At 43.6% G+C, this 12,321-nt stretch overlaps 1 long non-coding RNA gene across 1 annotated transcript; it reads left to right on the top strand.

Annotated features, from left to right (window-relative positions):
• The first annotated feature begins 1,929 nt into the window (after positions 1 to 1,929).
• On the top strand, positions 1,930 to 9,450 carry LOC134215872 (uncharacterized). Its single transcript, XR_009980344.1, has 4 exons — positions 1,930 to 2,727; positions 2,844 to 3,064; positions 3,164 to 3,268; positions 9,059 to 9,450. It is a non-coding gene; the product is annotated as an uncharacterized LOC134215872 (long non-coding RNA).
• The last annotated feature ends 2,871 nt before the right edge of the window (positions 9,451 to 12,321 follow it).

The following is a 12,321-nucleotide window of genomic DNA, read 5'->3' as shown; positions in this document are numbered from 1 at the left end:
CAAGTACTGCAGAAATGCCACGAATACAACGTGCCCACACATCATCTATTCATCGACTTCAAAGCCGCATATGATACAATCGATCGGGACCAGCTATGGCAGCTAATGTACGAACACGGTTTTCCGGATAAACTGACACGGTTGATCAAAGCGACGATGGATCGGGTGATGTGCGTAGTTCGAGTTTCAGGGGCATTCTCGAGTCCCTTCGAAACCCGCAGAGAGTTACGGCAAGGTGATGGTCTTTCGTGTCTGCTATTCAACATCGCTTTGGAAGGGGTAATACGAAGAGCAGGGATTAACACGAGTGGTACGATTTTCAATAAGTCCGTCCAGCTATTTGGCTTCGCCGACGACATAGATATTATGGCACGTAACTTTGAGAAGATGGAGGAAGCCTACATCAGACTGAAGAGGGAAGCTAAGCGGATCGGACTAGTCATCAACACGTCGAAGACGAAATACATGATAGGAAGAGGTTCAAGAGAAGACAATGTGAGCCATTCACCACGAGTCTGCATCAGTGGTGACGAAATCGAGGTGGTAGAAGAATTTGTGTACTTGGGCTCACTGGTGACTGCCGAAAATGACACCAGCAGAGAAATTCGGAGACGCATAGTGGCTGGAAATCTTACGTACTTTGGACAAGACGCTCCGATCGAATAGAGTTCGCCGCCGTATCAAACTGACAATCGACAAAACGCTCATTAGACCGGTAGTCCTCTACGGACACGAGACCTGGACGATGCTCGTGGAGGACCAACGCGCACTTGGAGTTTTCGAAAGGAAAGTGCTGCGTACCATCTATGGTGGGGTGCAGATGGCGGACGGTACGTGGAGGAGGCGAATGAACCACGAGTTGCATCAGCTGTTGGGAGAACCATCCATCGTTCACACCGCGAAAATCGGACGACTGCGGTGGGCCGGGCACGTAGCCAGAATGTCGGACCGTAACCCGGTGAAAATGGTTCTCGACAACGATCCGACGGGCACAAGAAGGCGAGGTGCGCAGCGGGCAAGGTGGATCGATCAGGTGGAAGATGACTTGCGGACCCTCCGTAGACTGCGTGGTTGGCGACGTGTAGCCATGGACCGAGCCGAATGGACAAGACTCTTTTATACTACACAGGCCACTTCGGCCTTAGTATGAATAAATAATAATAATATAGATTTAACTTATGATGTATATCATCGCACAGCACACATAACCATTCTTCACGCGAACTACTTATAAATTATATATCCAAATAATCTTTAGAGTAAAATCAGCAGTGATTCAAATCGTTCGGGGCTGTCAGTTTGAATATGAATCTGAATCATGCACTTTCCCAGTAGTGGCTCAAGATTCATTTTTTATAACAGTCGAGATTCAAAAGTTAAAAACTGTTATACCGCTCAGTTCTATTTTCTGCAGATTTGAACCACGAATGAATCACGAGATTCAAATATTTTTCAATTGTTTTGGTGCATGAATGCGTCGTTTTATGTACGGATCAATCCACTTTGCATTTACCGCGCCTTCCTCAGCAGCAACATCATCATTTCAATTAATGGAAAAACAATCAAACATGAATAGAACACAGCAAAAAATAATGTAATCTGCATCGATGTAATTCAAGCGATGTACGAAAATTTCTATGTAACTCAAAAATCATAATGCATAATAATATTCATTTTGATGTAATTTCACATTGCCTTGAAATTACACAAAACAAATTGATCATCTTCCCATTACGTCGCTTTTGAGTAATATTCGATTGTCAAAACATCTAATATCACACAGAAAATGATGCAACCAATAAGATCCAACAGACTTGTGTAAAATTACACAAATTCGATACAATTATGTATCATTGATATTTAATTTCCTCGCAACACTGCGGACTTGACATCTCGAACTTCTGCAAACGTTGATTCTGTTTTGTCGCCATGTTGTGTTGGAAGCAAAGTTGTTTGACGGCAATATTCAAGGTTTTCCAGGTTTTCTCGCGGCTAGTTTGATATATTTCGTGTGCATTTGGTCAATTGTGGTCAAAAGAATGTGTTATTTAAATTAAGTGAAAATCATCGACATGGATAAACGGGAGATCCGAACGTTTTTCCTGGATTTTTCACTGAAGTGTCAGTTTGATTTTCGATGGTGACGGCAAAGCAAAATAAGAAGAAGAGTGGATTTCAGGCCATGGAATTCAGCATGCCGATTCTGACTGCAATCCTTAATATGGGATATGTACAAAGTGCCTACTTCCAGTACAGGGTGATCCGATCGTTTGGTATGTTCGCGGATTTCGACGACGACGGCAATGAAGAAAAAGGACGCATGCGGATCCTGAAGGCAATTCTTAAAAATGTGATGCAAAGTGCCACTTCAAATCCTTCGCCCGGGTTTTTGCATTCCGCTGTTCGAGAAACTAAAACGACGAGCGATCAAGTTCTCCATGGAACGTTAATATTGGCTCACGATGAGAAATTTTCGGATCTTAAAACGATTCTACCACTTGCTGCCGAATGTGATCGTTTCTATGCCAAAGTTCAGCGGTGTTGCACTGTGCGTTTGACGAAGGGGACCTCTTTTCGTGATGGGTTGCGGCGAGACGGAGACACATTGTGAAAGTTGCCCCAAACGAAACAGATGGTCTGGTTCTCCCCAAGCTGTTGGTCGACTTTAAGAAGGAAGGCTTGAGCGAACTAACGCTTATCCGATTGGAGAATAATGTAATGAATAAGGTAAGTATTGATTAGGATATAATTTGAAATAGGGGCATAATCACAATATTACAGTATAATAACATTTTTCTATAAAATTTCATAATGGGAGATCTTTTTTATTTATTTATTATCAGACTAAGGCCGGAGTGGCCTGTGCTACACATAAAAGTCTTCTCCATTCAGCTCGGTCCATGGCTGCACTTCGCCAACCACGCAGTCTACGGAGGCTCCGCAAATCGTCCTCCGCCTGATCGATCCACCTTGCCCGCTGTGCACCTCGCCTTCTTGTTCCCGTCGGATCGTTGTCGAGAACCATTTTCACCGGATTACTGTCCGACATTCTGGCTACGTGGAGGTAGGAGATAGGAGATCTACTGTTAACTATTTTACGTGATTTTACCCTAATTATTTTGATTATAAATAGTTATATTTTTTATTTTATCCACTTTTTTAGGCTGAAGATGGAGTGGCATCTGAATTGTTTTCTTTTCGCTCGGTCCATAACTGCACGTCATCTTCCTGATCGTTATTCTCAAGTCCGTCAAAGAGCGGGCGTAACGTAAGTACATAGTAATAAGTTAGGGCCAATGCCCACGTAGGTCTTTAACGCAGGTGTGCATCGAAGCGGCAACGCAGCGTTACCGCTTTTTCCCGATGCACATCTGCGTTTTTTTGACGCCGCTTGCTTGCACGCAGTGTTGAAAAAGCAATACGTGTGCATCGAGCCTTAGGCTTACATACCCAAATGATTTTCTCAATATATTCGATTATGAAAGGATTACTTTTAATATTCTAAACAGAAATGGGTCATAACGGATGGTACCCGTATAGAAATCCTATCATTTTGCACTGCATTTTTTTTTGGGATCCCGAAACGAAATCCTCCTTTGAAGAAAATGAAATCCATCATGGATTCTAAAGAAACTCCGGATTCCGAGCTGTTTCGTTGTGCATTCCAAGTGGATTCGGATTTAGAACCCTCGAATAGTTTAGGGACTCCAAACGGAGTTTGTTGGCTATTCCAAAGGGAATCCTTGGGAAATTCCTAGTGGAACAATTTAAGGAGCAAAATCCTGTAGTGATTCTGAACGAAATACTTTGGAAATGATGATCCTTTGTGTGTTCTGAATGGAATAACTTGAATGTTCTGAGCAGAATAGTTTGAAGATTTGGAGCGGAGTGCTTTGGAGATTCTGAGCGAAATACTTTGGTGAAATATTTTGGGAAGATTTTCTTGAAGAATCCATTCGTGATTCATTGGGGAATGCTTGATTTCTTGGGAATCCTTTCGATTCCTTGGGGAATCCTTTCGGGATTCCTTGGGGAATCCTTTCGGGATTCCTCAAGGAATCCCGACATGATTTTCCAAGGAATCCTGAAAGGACTCCGCAATGAATCACTAAAGGACTCCGTAAGGAATCCCGAAAGGACTTCGCAAGAAATCCTGAAAGGATTCCCCAAGGAATCCCGACAGGATTCCCCAAGGAATCCCGACAGGATTCCCCAAGGAATCCCGACAGGATTCTCCAAGGAATCTCGACAGGATTCCCCAAAGAATCCCGACAGGATTCCCCAAGGAATCCCGAAAGGATTCCCCAAAGAATCCGGACAGGATTCCCCAAGGAATATCGACAGGATTCTCCAAGGAATCCCGACAGGATTCTCCAAGGAATCCCGACAGGATTCCCCAAGGAATCCCGACAGGATTCCCCAAGGAATCCCGACAGGATTCCCCAAGGAATCCCGACAGGATTCCCCAAGGAATCCCGACAGGATTCCCCAAGGAATCCCGACAGGATTCCCCAAGGAATCCCGACAGGATTCTCCATGGAATCCCGACAGGATTCTCCAAGGAATCCCGACAGGATTCCCCAAGGAATCCCGACAGGATTCCCCAAGGAATCCCGACAGGATTCCCCAAGGAATCCCGACAGGATTCCCCAAGGAATCCCGACAGGATTCCCCAAGGAATCCCGACAGGATTCCCCAAGGAATCCCGACAGGATTCCCCAAGGAATCCCGACAGGATTCCCCAAGGAATCCCGACAGGATTCCCCAAGGAATCCCGACAGGATTCCCCAAGGAATCCCGGGAGGATGCCCAAGAAATCCCGGGAGGATTCCCAAGAAATCCCGGGAGGATTCCCCAAGGAATCCCGAAAGGATTTCCCAAGAAATCCCGAATGGATTCCCCAAGGAATCCCGAAAGTATTCCCCAAGGAATCCCGAAAGAAATCCCGAAAGGATTCCCCAAGGAATCCCGAAAGGATTCCCCAAGGAATCCCGAAAGGATTCCCCAAGGAACCCCGAAAGGATTCCCCAAGGAACCCCGAAAGGATTCCCCAAGGAATCCCGAAAGGATTCCCCAAGGAATCCCGAAAGGATTCCCCAAGGAATCCCGAAAGGATTCCCCAAGGAATCCCGAAAGGATTCCCCAAGGAATCCCGAAAGGATTCCCCAAGGAATCCCGAAAGGATTCCCCAAGGAATCCTGGAAGGATTCCCCAAGGAATCCTGGAAGGATTCCCCAAGGAATTCCGAAAGGATTCCCCAAGGAATCCCGAAAGGATTCCCCAAGGAATCCCGAAAGGATTCCCCAAGAAATCCCGAATGGATTCCCCAAGGAATCCCGAAAGTATTCCCCAAGGAATCCCGAAAGTATTCCCCAAGGAATCCCGAAAGAAATCCCGAAAGAAATACCGAAAGGAATCCCGAAAGGATTCCCCAAGGAATCCCGAAAGGATTCCCCAAGGAATCCCGAAAGGATTCCCCAAGGAATCCCGAAAGGATTCCCCAAGGAATCCCGAAAGGATTCCCCAAGGAATCCCGAAAGGATTCTCCAAGGAATCCCAAAAGTATTCCCCAAGGAATCCCGAAAGGATTCCCCAAGGAATCCCGAAAGGATTCCCCAAGGAATCGAAAGGATTCCCCAAGGAATCGAAAGGATTCCCCAAGGAATTCGAAAGGATTCCCAAGGAATCCGGAAAGGATTCCCCAAGAAAATCCGGAAAGGATTCCCCAAGGAATCCCGAAAGGATTCCCCAAGGAATCTCGAAAGGATTCCCCAAGGAATCCCGAAAGGATTCCCCAAGGAATCCCGAAAGGATTCCCCAAGGAATCCCGAAAGGATTCCCCAAGGAATCCCGAAAGGATTCCCCAAGGAATCCCGAAAGGATTCCCCAAGGAATCCCGAAAGGATTCCCCAAGGAATCCCGAAAGGATTCCCCAAGGAATCCCGAAAGGATTCCCCAAGGAATCTCGAAAGGATTCCCCAAGGAATCCCGAAAGGATTCCCCAAGGAATCCCGAAAGGATTCCCCAAGGAATCCCGAAAGGATTCCCCAAGGAATCCCGAAAGGATTCCCCAAGGAATCCCGAAAGGATTCCCCAAGGAATCCCGAAAGGATTCCCCAAGGAATCCCGAAAGGATTCCCCAAGGAATCGAAAGGATTCCTCCAAGGAATCGAAAGGATTCCCAAGGAATCCCGAAAGGATTCCTGAATCCCGAAAGGATTCCCCAAGGAATCCCGAAAGGATTCCCAAGGAATCGAAAGGATTCCCAAGGAATCGAAAGGATTCCCCAAGGAATCCTGAAAGGATTCCCCAAGGAATCGAAAGGATTCCCCAAGGAATCTTGAAAGGATTCCCCAAGGAATCCCGAAAGGATTCCCCAAGGAATCCCGAAAGGATTCCCCAAGGAACCCCGAAAGGATTCCCCAAGGAATCCCGAAAGGATTCCCCAAGGAATCTCGAAAGGATTCCCCAAGGAATCCCGAAAGGATTCCCCAAGGAATCCCGAAAGGATTCCCCAGGGAATCCTGAAAGGATTCCCCAGGGAATCCTGAAAGGATTCCCCAAGGAATAACGAAAGGATTCCCGAAAGGATTCCCCAAGGAATAACGAAAGGATTCCCGAAAGGATTCCCCAAGGAATCCTGAAAGGATTCCCCAAGGAATCCCGAAAGGATTCCCCAAGGAATCCCGAAAGGATTCCCCAAGGAATCCCGAAAGGATTCCCAAAAGGATTCCCCAAGGAATCCCGAAAGGATTCCTCAAGGAATCTCGAAAGGATTCACCAAGGAATCCCGAAAGGATTCCTCAGGGAATCCCGAAAGGATTCCCCAAGGAATCCTGAAAGGATTCCCAAGGAATCCCGGAAAGGATTCCCAAGGAATCCTGAAAGGATTCCCCAAGGAATCCTGAAAGGATTCCCAAGGAATCGAAAGGATTCCCCAAGGAATCGAAAGGATTCCCAAGGAATCGAAAGGATTCCCCAAGGAATCGAAAGGATTCCCCAAGGAATCGAAAGGATTCTAAGGAATCCTGAAAGGATTCCCCAAGGAATCCTGAAAGGATTCCCCAAGGAATCGAAAGGATTCCCCAAGGAATCCCGAAAAGGATTCCCCAAGGAATCCCGAAAGGATTCCCAAGGAATCCTGAAAGGATTCCCCAAGGAATCCTGAAAGGATTCCCCAAGGAATCCTGAAAGGATTCCCCAAGGAATTGAAAGGATTCCCCAAGGAATCCTGAAAGGATTCCCCAAGGAATCGAAAGGATTCCCAAGGAATCGAAAGGATTCCCCAAGGAATCCTGAAAGGATTCCCCAAGGAATCTGAAAGGATTCCCCAAGGAATCGAAAGGATTCCCCAAGGAATCCTGGAAAGGATTCCCCAAGGAATCCTGGAAAGGATTCCCAAGGAATCCCGGAAAGGATTCCCAAGGAATCCTGAAAGGATTCCCCAAGGAATCGAAAGGATTCCCAAGGAATCCTGGAAAAGGATTCCCCAAGGAATCGAAAGGATTCCCCAAGGAATCGAAAGGATTCCCAAGGAATCCTGAAAGGATTCCCAAGGATTCCCCAAGGAATCCCGAAAGGATTCCCAAGGAATCGAAAGGATTCCCCAAGGAATCCTGAAAGGATTCCCCAAGGAATCCCGAAAGGATTCCCCAAGGAATCCCGAAAGGATTCCACAAGGAATCCCGAAAGGATTCCCCAAGGATTCGCCAAGGAATCCCGAAAGGATTCCCCAAGGAATCCCAAAAGGATTCCCCAAGGAATCCCGAAAGGATTCCCCAAGGAATCCCGAAAGGATTCCCCAAGGAATCCCGAAAGGATTCCCCAAGGAATCCCGAGAGTTATCCCCAAGGAATCCCGAAAGGATTCCCCAAGGAATCCCGAAAGAAATCCCGAAAGGAATCCCGAAAGAAATTCCGAAAGGAATCCCGAAAGAAATCCCCAAGGAATCCCGAAAGGATTCCCCAAGGAATCCCGAAAGGATTCCCCAAGGAATCCCGAAAGGATTCCCCAAGGAATCCCGAAAGGATTCCCCAAGGAATCCCGAAAGGATTCCCCAAGGAATCCCGAAAGGATTCCCCAAGGAATCCCGAAAGAAATCACGAAAGGAATCCCGGAAGGAATCCCGAAAGAAATCCCGAAAGGAATCCCGAAAGAAATCCACAAGGAATCCCGGGAGGATTCCCCAAGGAATTTCGAGAATTTCGAATTCCAGAAGGATCCGATTCCGTATCTTAGGAGGATTCTCTACTAAATTTCAGAAGGATTTCTTTCAGAATCCAAGAAGGATTCTCTTTGACATCCTAGGGAAGATCAGACTGATTATCAAAGTATGCTAGAAAGGTTCCATAATTTCAAGATTTTCCGATTTCCCAGATCTACCTTTAAAATTTCAAATGATTTTTTTTAGGAAGAAAGATTCTCTTCTGGAATTCATAAGGATTAATTTCGGGGTCCCATAAATATTATCTTCGAAATCCCAAAACAAGACTCTTTGGCATCGCCTAACAATTAGTCTGTGGACTAACGATTTTCTTCCGAATTCTAGAACGATTTCTTTCAGGATCCCCGTAAAATTTCGATTCATTTAAGGATCTCCGAAGAATGCATTTTGACATAACAGGATGACTGGGAGTTCCAGAAGGAATTTGTCCTCGAATCACAGAGAGATTGCCTTTTGGTATTGTATTTTGGACCCTTGCAAATTATCCTTTGGAATTCGGGAAAGTCTACATTCGGAATTTAAGATTTTTTTTAAATCTTATAGGGAGATTCCTTGCAAAATCCTTAGTTTCTTAGTTTAATAGAGACTGTTTCGGAGCTTTAAAGTGATTCCCTTAGAACTCCGAATAGATTCTCATCGAAATCCATTCCAATCGAAATACTTCATTTAAACACAAATTTTCGGAATAAATCTTGCGGAAATTCTAGAATAGTTTTTGGGAGTTTCTCAAAATCTTGTGAATTCTGGAAAATCCTCTGCGGTGTTTTTGAAGTTCACATGAAACACGTTGGAACAATCTCCAATCCAACTCAACTGTTTTTTTTTGTATTTCAGCGCCTGAAGTCTAATAAATCATCGACTGTACCAGTACCAGTACCAGTTCTAGATGGCTTGCATATTTTAAGTGATAGGCTGCTCACCTTTTGGCATGCCGATTTACCTGATGGGCGTTCATGTTCAGGATTACTCGCTTCCTCCGATCATTACAATTAATTGGTTCGGAAGGACCGTTCAGGACAACAAATCATACGATCAGACATGGGCAGCTCCTTAGCATACACTGCCAAGACTTCCAGTCGACGACCAATGTCACCGGTTTGTGAGTGATGGCCACCGACATTGAAATTCAATCTATGGACATAAAATTAATTTTCTATGTTTGAATTCTGCAAAATAGAAAAATAATAAAATTATTATATGTGCAACATCAATAAAAATTAAGCCATGTTTAATAAACCGAAAATACCAATATTAAAAACCTTCATGCATTGAACAGTTTTACATCACATTGATTTACATCGCTTTGATTACGTAGTTGTATTTATTACATCGAGAGAAAATTACATCGTTTCTGTTTATTACACAGCGAGCTCTCGAGTACATCGCCCAGTGTAATATTCAACAACCGATGGAATCAGTTGGTTGCAGCGATTTCGATGTAATATTCAACAACTTTTTTTGCTGTGAACACTGCTGGGGAAGCCTGTGAGTTTGTTCTATTTTGGCTCATATTCAAACTAGAATAGTATTCAAAAATTTGCAACCAAACTGAATCACTACTGATTTCACTCTTATGTGTGGTCTTGAATTAGCAATTATTTAATTTATGTGTGGTTCTATATCGATTATATTAGGGTGGAGCAATTGCAAAAATTTTTAACGGCGACGCATATATCTTATATAGATATTTTTGGCAGTGTACACCAATAATTTAACTGAGTGTTATTTCAAAATAATTGATCTTATAGGACTTTAGAGCTAATGGGAGCTATCCGGAATTATTTCACAAAGAAAAAAATCCGACAAGAAGGAAGATGGGTTTTGCTCTTTGATAACCATAGGTTGTCCGGTAGTGCTGGCAGAAACATTGATTTCTTGCATATGGTTTGAACAATCAATTTTCTAAACGTAATAACATTTTTTGTAGACCTTTCAGCTACGTACCTTCTTTCGGCATCTTCCAGACTATATGCTATAGTTTTGAGTCACGTGATTGATGATAAATTGAAACAGCTAGGAGCAAAAATGTAAAAAAGTACGTTTTCACATACTAATCTCCATGTAAATTTCAAACGCGATGCGGCATGCGAGGTTGCAACCAATCGAGCCCATATTTTGCACAGTTGATCCCACCCAGGGGCTCCAAAACGATTCAGAAAACATTGATCTCACTTGATTGGACGAAGTTTGCGTTTTTCCATACAACTGCGCCCCACTCTACTACAGGGGATGTCCAAAATAACTGGGATAGGCAAATTTTGGGCATAATTAGATGTGTTGTAACTATGTCAATTATCATCCGATTTGGACAATTCAGGGATGCCTGAACTAGAAATTTAGTTTTAATGTAAATTTAATGTAGTTTCACCATATGTTCTTGGAACCTACCATGGCCATCGGATACCGGAAATATTCCGGGTTTTTCGAAGGTAGGTTCAGAACCGTAAACTTGTGGTGAGTATTAGAATAAGTTGTGGTTAAAAACAGAGTAATATTAGTAACCACAAATAAAGAAGGGCTCTTTCTGATTGGAACCATATGTTGACCAACCAAAAAGACGGATTCTGAAGTCGCTGAGGTGCCCCCGGGGAACCCATAGAGGGGACATTTCAGTTTTGGCACCAAAGCTAGCCATTCGACGGTTCGTTTTTCATGGTTTTCTATCAGGATGCGAGGTATGAATATTAAATGGACCATTGACGGCTTTGGCCACTTCCGGGACCTACGGATTGTCCCCGGGGAACCCGTAGAAGGGGACATTTCTGTTTTAGCACCAAAACTGGTCATTCGACGGTTCGTTTTTTATGGTTTTCTATCAGGAAGCGAGGTATGAGTATAAAATGGACAATTCACGGCTTTCCGCTTCCGGGACCTCCGGATTTGTCCCCGGGAAACCCGTAGAAGAGGACATTTTAGTTTCAACGGCTTGTTCTTTATGGTTTTGGATCGGGAAGCGAGGTATGAATATAAAATTGACCATTGATGACTCTGACCGCTTCCGGGACCTACCGAAAAAGTTCTGAAGTACTTATTTAGAAGCTTATCTCATTTTTTTGTATATTTTCCGAAAATGTATCCATCATAAACTTCGGAACTTTTTCCGTATCATACATCAATCAGATTTTAATTACAATTTGTCTAGAATTTATTACAAGCATTTAAAAAGGATCTTCCTATAGACTAACGCAAAATGAACTCCCCAAGAAATTATGACGTTTGAGCGGGTCGCATAATGAACGCAAAATAAACTTTTGTTCGAGAAGACGACCCGCTAAAATGTCAAAATCCATCAGGTGAGTGAATTTGATGAACTCCTGCACAGGTCTATGCTGCGCTGTAGGATCTGTCAAAGTTAACACCGTCGTGTGTCTTCTTCTTATTTTTACTTGGATTCGTCTATAAAAGGAAAACAAACACTCCTACACTGAGCTGAAATACCATCTAAAATTTATGTGCAAGGCACATATATTTTTGCAATCAAGCTTTGCACATACATTGTATTGGTGATACTCATAAAGTTAGAAATTTTTTAAACTCTTAAATTTTATGTGCAATGCATACATAACATAAATGCCAGTCCAAATGTAATTCATCTAGCTATTTCAATAAATTATATGGGCTAGCACAATAATATTCGAATATTACTTACTTCTCGAGCCCGATTATTTGTTTTGTTTTTTCACAACGGAAAGCCAAAAAGAGAAACATTTTTTCTGATTTTCATGCATTTATTTCGGGACTATAGAATTTTCAGAAATATGTATAGCTGCGGAACATATTGAACATCTAAATAGCGGTCGTATGGATCGCCGCCTGAAATACGCCTGTACCTTTTGTATCGTTCTTCTGGCAGTATTTGTTATTGCATTATTATGAAGTACTATAGTTTGATTTTATTTTCTGCGCTTAACTCCGGATCGGAAGAATAATTCTGAGCAACACCAACTGCATCTGCTCCTGTGTACGTAGCGTCGGAAAACAGTACACGCAATCTGTACCGCTCAAAATTCCTCATCCGAATCGACTGAGTAAAGCGCAGAAAATGGATGGTGGACATGACGGGTACGAGAATCGGTGAATCGTTTGGTGGCAATGGC

Source organism: Armigeres subalbatus, chromosome 2 (assembly GCF_024139115.2).
Source record: "Armigeres subalbatus isolate Guangzhou_Male chromosome 2, GZ_Asu_2, whole genome shotgun sequence".
Lineage (NCBI taxonomy): Eukaryota > Metazoa > Arthropoda > Insecta > Diptera > Culicidae > Armigeres > Armigeres subalbatus.
This window is presented reverse-complemented; position numbering and strand designations above follow the sequence as displayed.